This window comes from Eumetopias jubatus, unplaced genomic scaffold, assembly GCF_037043125.1.
Source record: "Eumetopias jubatus isolate StellerSeaLion01/CBP00866 unplaced genomic scaffold, mEumJub1_p1.0 scaffold_2, whole genome shotgun sequence".
Classification (NCBI taxonomy): Eukaryota; Metazoa; Chordata; class Mammalia; order Carnivora; family Otariidae; genus Eumetopias; species Eumetopias jubatus.
The window spans coordinates 189,314,108-189,321,160 of record NW_028274808.1 but is presented as its reverse complement, the minus strand read 5'-3'; the positions used below and the strand labels follow the sequence as shown (position 1 = coordinate 189,321,160).

General features: G+C 39.6%; 1 pseudogene across 1 annotated transcript; it reads right to left on the bottom strand.

The window, feature by feature from the left end:
- Positions 1–3,496: 3,496 nt before the first annotated feature.
- On the bottom strand, positions 3,497–4,908 carry LOC114197802 (adenosylhomocysteinase-like; annotated as a pseudogene). The gene is made up of 2 exons (XR_015767714.1): positions 4,039–4,908; positions 3,497–3,938 (listed from the first exon to the last, which is right to left on the bottom strand). The product of XR_015767714.1 is annotated as an adenosylhomocysteinase-like (transcript).
- Positions 4,909–7,053: the final 2,145 nt, after the last annotated feature.

The window sequence follows — 7,053 nt, the reverse complement described above, 5'->3', positions numbered from 1 at the left end:
ATATCTCTTTGTATATTTTTAATGGTTTCTCTAGGGATTACAATATCCATACTTAACTTTGAACAGTTTACTTAAAATCAATATTTTATCATTTTGTGTGGAATGTAGGAACTTCGTTACCATATAAATCCTTTCACCCTCTCCTTTTTAGAATGCTGTTGACTTATTTTTATGTGTCCTTCCCTTGAATATCCCATCAGGCAATATTATAATTTTTGCTTTAAACCAACAAACATTTCAAATAACCCAACAGGAGAAGGACAGTCTGTAATATTTACCCGGGTATTTCCCATTTCTGTTCTCTTTCCTTTATTCCTGATGTTCCAGATTTCCTTTTGCTGTCATTTGCTATCCTTCTATCTGTAGAAATTCCCTTTAGCCATTCTTCTAGAGCAAGGCTACTGGGAATGACTTCTCTTAGCTTTCCTTTATCCAAGCATGTCTTTATTTCATCTTAATTGATGAAGGATATTTTCACTGAATATAGAATTTCCTTTTTACTTCAACATTTAAAAATATTGTGTCCCTTCCTTCTGAACCCCATGGTTTTCAGTGAGAAATCTGTTACCATTTGAGTCATTGTTTACTTCTAGGTAATGCATCAATTTTCTCCAGCTGCTTTCAATTTTTTTTCTGCTTTTTGTTTTCATCCATTTTATTATAATGCACCCAAGAATAGATTTCTTTGGGTTTATCCTGTTTAGGGTTTACTACACTTTTTAAATATATAGATTTGTTTCTTTTGTCAACTTCGGGACATTTTTAATCACATTGCTTCAAATATTTTATCAGCACTGCACTTCCTCTTCTTCTTGAACTCTAAAAACACAAATGTTAGACTTTTTGGTATTGTCTGCCTATACTGTTCAGATTGGATGATTTCTATTGACCTATCTTCAAGTTCATTGACTTTCTCCTCTCTCATATTCATTCTGCTATGAATGCCTCCTGTTAATTTTTAATTCTGTTTTTGTACTTCTCAATTCTAAATTTTCATTTGTTCTTCTTTTTACCTTATACTTTTCTCTGAGACTTCTATCCCTCTATTCATTTTAACGGTGTTTGCATTCATTCTTGAAACATTTTTACAATAGCTGCATTAAAGTTTTGTTAGATAATTCCAACATCTGTATCACCACAATGTAGGGGCCTTTTGACTGTTCTTTCTTATGAAAATTATGATTATGATTTTTTTTGTATCCTGAGGAATTTCAGATTGGGTAGATACCCAGGAGCGGAATACACAATAAAAACACAATTTGAAAACAAATCTTTTTCTTATAAAAATTAATACATACTCATTATAAAAGAAATGTTTTTAAAAACTAATAAACAAAAGGGAAAAAAATCACCTATCACCTAACTAACTTAGAGGTGATGATTTTCCTCTGTTTACACATAACCTCTGTCTCTCTCAGAATGCTTCTGAAGTTTAATTTTCATGTAATTTGATTTTCTAAGGTCAAATTTACTCTTTACTTCCTCAAATACAGATCCTAATTCTCTGATTGCAATAATCGCTTCCTTTTAATCATCCTTTTCCTTACTCAGATCCCTCCTCACTTCATTTTGTTGCCTTTACATCTTATCCTTTTGACTTTTGAATTTATACCATCACATTATTTCTTATTCTATTAGCTTTCATATTAGTTTTTCGTCTCCCAGAGAGGCCATGTTCTTCTGACATTATTGAGGTTTCAAAAAAAAAAAAAAAATCCTAAAATGTTCTTTTGGATCCAGTGGTAAATCATTTTCCAACAACTGTGCTTCCTCTGAGTTTTGAATGCTATCTAGTTTACAATAATTTTCATAGGCCCGGTGTTGTTTTCACTTTACACTTTTTTCCCCCACTCAAAATATAATGGATTTTCTGGAATTGGTGCTTTTGCATTTCCTGATAGAGCACAGTTAATAGTATATAGCTTCTAAGCTATTCCCAGCATCTATTAGACCTTCATAAACTAAGATATATAGATTAATTATTAGACTTGGGGGCAAGGGCTATACCAGTTACAGTGCTTTGGTTGTAAATAATACAAAGCCTAACTTAAATTAACTTAAACAATAATTGGAAATTTCAGAGATGGGGCAGGTTTCAGATGTAGTAGGATCACAGTTCTAGACCCATTTTCTGCCTTCTCTCGAGCACTTCCCACCCCTCTGTATCCACTTTATCTTCAGCAGGATTTTGTTTGTGGCTTTGAAAGTTTTATGCATTTCACTATAACAAAAAGCTCAACTATAAAGCTAAAGTCGAAGGCTGCACTCATTTTGCATCAACTTAAGTTATATACTTATGCCCTAGGCTACTTAGGGGCTGTCATAAGACTCTCCCAGATTTCATCCTTCACATGGTGTTAAGTGGGCTCTGCAACCCACCAAATCTACATACATAATGAGAAATATCTCTAAAGAGGAAGAGAGGTTGGACATTGAATATTACCCCTTTTCTCTCCCACAATGCTCCCTACAAGGAAGTTATTCACACCTGAACCTCCAGTACTCTGAGCCAATGAAATACATGTTCTTCCAGCCATTGCTCTCATATTCAGCATCTTATTTGGGGAAAATAATCTCTAAGAATGCAATAGTGGATTACAATGCATCAGGCAGGCAGAGACCCCTGGTTTCATGTCATATATCATGGATATGACTAATTGTTTTCCTTGATGCAACTCAATCTATCTTTTTTTTTTTTAGGCACCAAAATTTTTATTTACCCACCTTCCTGCTCTCTTTTAACATTATAAACATTAATTAAACATTATAAACCAAATTAATCTTTTTGATCCAGGGTTGTGATAGGAACCATCATGTTACAAAGAGGTGGTAGATCTATGCCTGCTTTTAATGATTCTCTGGCCTCTCTCAACCTATGGCTCTCACTCCTCTTATCCTTTTTTGGCTGTCCCTTAACAGTATATTCTAACCTCTGTAAAATAGAAATTGAAAGTACTAACCTCATTGTTCTGTGAAACCTCTTAAAAAAGAGAATGCCCAGCACTAAGGCGGGCTCTCAGGGGCATCAAACTCCCAAAAGTTCCTCCCTGTTCTTTGATATAATTCATTGTCATCTGTCATGGGCTGAGGAACCAGCGAACCAGTAAACTAAGAACAAGTGTACAAGGTCCACAGGCCAGGTGAGGGCCTAGATGGTAAAGCGCATGCACTTTGTGACCACCATTGCTGACTTCCAATCCGAGTAAGGACTGCCTGAGGGAGCAGTTCCAAAACCCCTGAGCTCATGGTTCCCTGTGGGTATCTCCTGTGTACTTTTCTCATGACCAGGGCTTGAGAAGGGGCTTCTCAGTTCCCTCTGCCACACTTACAACAGTGTGAGGGATGCACCAGAGGCCAAAGACGGAGTGACTAGCTCTGGGGAGTAAGTGGGGAACATTAACAAAACTATCTCAAATTTGGTGCCATTTGCTCGTGGGGAAGAGAGGTGGAATCCCAGCAAGACCAGCAGTTGTAAGGCAAACAATAGGCCTGGTTCTCAGTAGCGGTAACGACCAGGCTTGAAGGGGCCATCACAGGACAAGCCCAGGTACTGGGCCTGCTTCTCAGTGTGGTCAGCTTCACATTCAGCTTACCCAGGTGGGCTTCAGCTGCTGCATCATCCAGCTTCTTGGGCAGGAAGTGGACCCCAACAGAATACTTGTCAGGGTGGTTCCACAACTCTATCTGTGCCAGCACTTGGTTGGTGAATGAGCTGCTCATCACAAAGCTGGGATGACCCATGGTGCAGCCCAGGTTGACCAGCCAGCCCTCAGCCAACAGGGATGATATGACGCCCATTTTTCAGCCCATAGCGGTCCACCTGGGGCTTGATGTTCACCTTCTCCACAGCATTTTCGTTCAGCCACTGGACATCAATCTCCACGTCAAAGTGTCCAATGTTACAGACGATGGAGTCATCTTTCATCTGCTCAAAGTGCCTGTTGGGGAGTGCCGACCCATGGAAGACTGTCAGGGACAAAGAGTAGCCCCAAGCCTGCCTTCTTCCTCGCTCCCCGTGACCCCCAACCTGGCACCTACCGGCCAAGGATGATGTCAGTACAGCCTGCGGTGGTGACAAATATGTTGCCCTCCTGACAGGCCTCATCCATAGTGGTCACCTCATAGCCCTCCATGGCAGCCTGCAGTGCATTGATGGGGTCGATCTCCGTGATAATGACACGGGCCCCAAAACCCCTCAGGGCCTGGGCACAACCTTTGCCCATATCGCCATAGCTTGCTACCACTGCCACCTTGCCTGCAATCATCACATCTGTAGCCCACTTGATGCCATCTATAAGAGACTCCTGGCAGCCATACAGGTTGTCAAACTTGCTCTTGGTGACAGAGTCATTGACATTGATGGCAGGCACCTTCAGCTTCCCGTTGGCCATCATCTTGTATAGGTTGTGGACCCCCATTGTGGTCTCTTCAGAAATGCCTCGGATGCCTGACAGGAGCTGTGGGTACTTGGTGTGAATGAGGTTGGCAAGGTCACCTCCGTTCATCCAGAATTATGTTGAGGGGCCCATCCTTGAACTACAGCATCTGCTTGATGTACCACAGGTACTCCTCATCCATTTCACCCTTCCAGGTGTACACTAGAATGCCAGCCTTGGCAATGGCAGCAGCTGCATGGTCCTGGGTAGAGAAGATGTTGCAACTGGACCACCGTACCTCTGCACTCAGGGCCACGAGGGTCTCAATGAGGACAGCTGTCTCTACAGTCATGTGTAGGCAGCCAGCGATGCGGGTGCTCTTCAGTGGCTTAGAGGCCGAGTACATTTCCCTCATGCGCATCAGGCCCGGCATCTCATTCTCTGCGATGTCCAGGGCCTTGCATCCCCAGGAGGCCAGGCTGATGTCGGCGACTTTGTAGGGCAGTTTGTCCAACATGCTGGCAGAGTTTCCACACAGAGTGATGGACATGGGTGAAGGGAGGTGGCCCTGGGGCTAGGGACTGGCACAGGAAGGACGGCGCTGGGCAGGGCAACTCTATCTTATAGCTAGCGAAAAATTCATCCCAGATTCTAACAAGAAAATATCTGTTAGGGTCCATTTCAATTTTGTTCTGAACTTTTCAGAAGCTGAGTTAAGTACTAGCCAACAGTAGATGTTTAAATTTCACAAAATGTTATTTCATATCCAGCTATTTTATTTATCTGTGTAGTTAATTATTCCATAAGTAATTAGAGAAACACATTCAATAATATAATTTTTAAATATCTACCATGAATGTGAATCAGCTCCTGGTTAGGTAAAAGTATAGGTTAAAAGAAAACAAGACTATGTAATACGAACCAAAAAGAGTGACTAGATCAGTTACCTTTTGTTGTTGGTAATTTAATTTCCTCTAATTTAACCTCAAATTTTGCTCTGAGCTTCCCAACAGCCAAAGGAAAAATGGTAACATAGTCAGTTACATCATTCTCAAATGTCAAAGTATCCTAGCCCTTTAAAAGAATTCTCTTCATGGCACTAAATGTTAAATGGGTATATAGGGAATTCTGAGCACTGTAGGAAAATGTCTTCCTTGTACACATTTCTATAGGAAATACAATTGTAAGATCCTTGTAACTGTTTTTTTATGGTGTATTTTATACACACTGAAATAATTGAAGAACTATAATTAAAAGAAATTTGATAAAGACTCTATGAGGAGCCAAATAAAATGTTGCAAGTATGTGGCAGTCTTATGATTTAATTTGATCCTAAGACAAAGTTTTAAGTACCTTGATAAATGCTTAGACTGTAAATCCTTCAAATAATCTGTTTATTTCTTCACCCACACTTTTGATAGTGTTTCATAGTCTTTCATTCAATTCTTTCAACAACCTGAGATAATGTTCTTATTCCCACTAAATTACATTTGAGGAAGTGGAAGCTCAGAGGAGTGAAATGCTTTGTTGAAGGTCAGCCAGTAAATGACTTGGAAGGAACTCAAACACAGGTGTTCTGATTCCAGATTTACAAAATGCATTTGTTAAGTACCTGTTGTGTTCTAGGCAGTGCTCTTGGGGCTGGGGATAGATAGTTGAATAAAATACAATCCCTGTTCTCAGAGAGCTGGTGGGAAAAACAGATAAAGACGTCATTTTCTATAACTTAGCCAACACTCTGTGCTTTCATGATACTGGTGCAATACCAGTAGTTGTACAGTAGATAGTTTGGGAATATAAGATCATTGGATAAGAATAAATATTTCTGATGTCTCTTCCAGATCATGTTCTACATTATATGACATGATTTTAGATAAAAATGCTGCAAGTGTTGAGAGAAACACAGATAAAAAAAGACTGGAGAAATAATCGCTTCATGGAGTTGCTGAGCCTCTTTTGGAATAATCGGAAGGAAGAGGGAAAGATATTCCATTTATTCCCAGGATTATAATAACTATTCTTGGCTATACTGTGGAACAGCATTTGGTGACAAAATGTGGTTCTGATGAAGAAAGATTTCAAAAGCAGGTGGGAATATCTTGGCCCAAATATTTTGAATCCACGTTGGTGCTGGTGGTAATTTTACATAAAATGACAAAGTCATGGGTGCCCTACCCTGGAAATGGTTCAGTGGAAACTGGATGACTGTCTGCAAGAAAATCCGGGAAGCTGGACCTAGCATCAGTTGTTTTTACTCATGGTTTGTAAATAACAAAATCATTTCAAATCAAATTTCACATGAAACTGAATATAGGTACACCTTGAAGATCCTGCAGGTTTGGTTCCAGACTATCATGATAAAGCAAGTCAAATGAATTTTTTGGTTTCCCAGTGCATATAAAGGTTATCTTTATGCTAAATGGTAGTTTATTAGTGTGCAACAGCATTACATCTAAAAAAACCAATGTGCATGCCTTAATTTAAAAATACTTTATTGCTAAAAATCACTGGCTATCATTTAAGCTTTCGGTGACTCATAATCTTTTGCTGGTGGAGGATCTTGCCTTGATGTTGATGGCTGTTGGCTGATCAGGATGGTGGTTGCTGAAGTTTGGGGGGGTTGTAGCAATTTCTTAAAATAAGACAACAATGAAGTTTGCCACATCAATGGACTTTT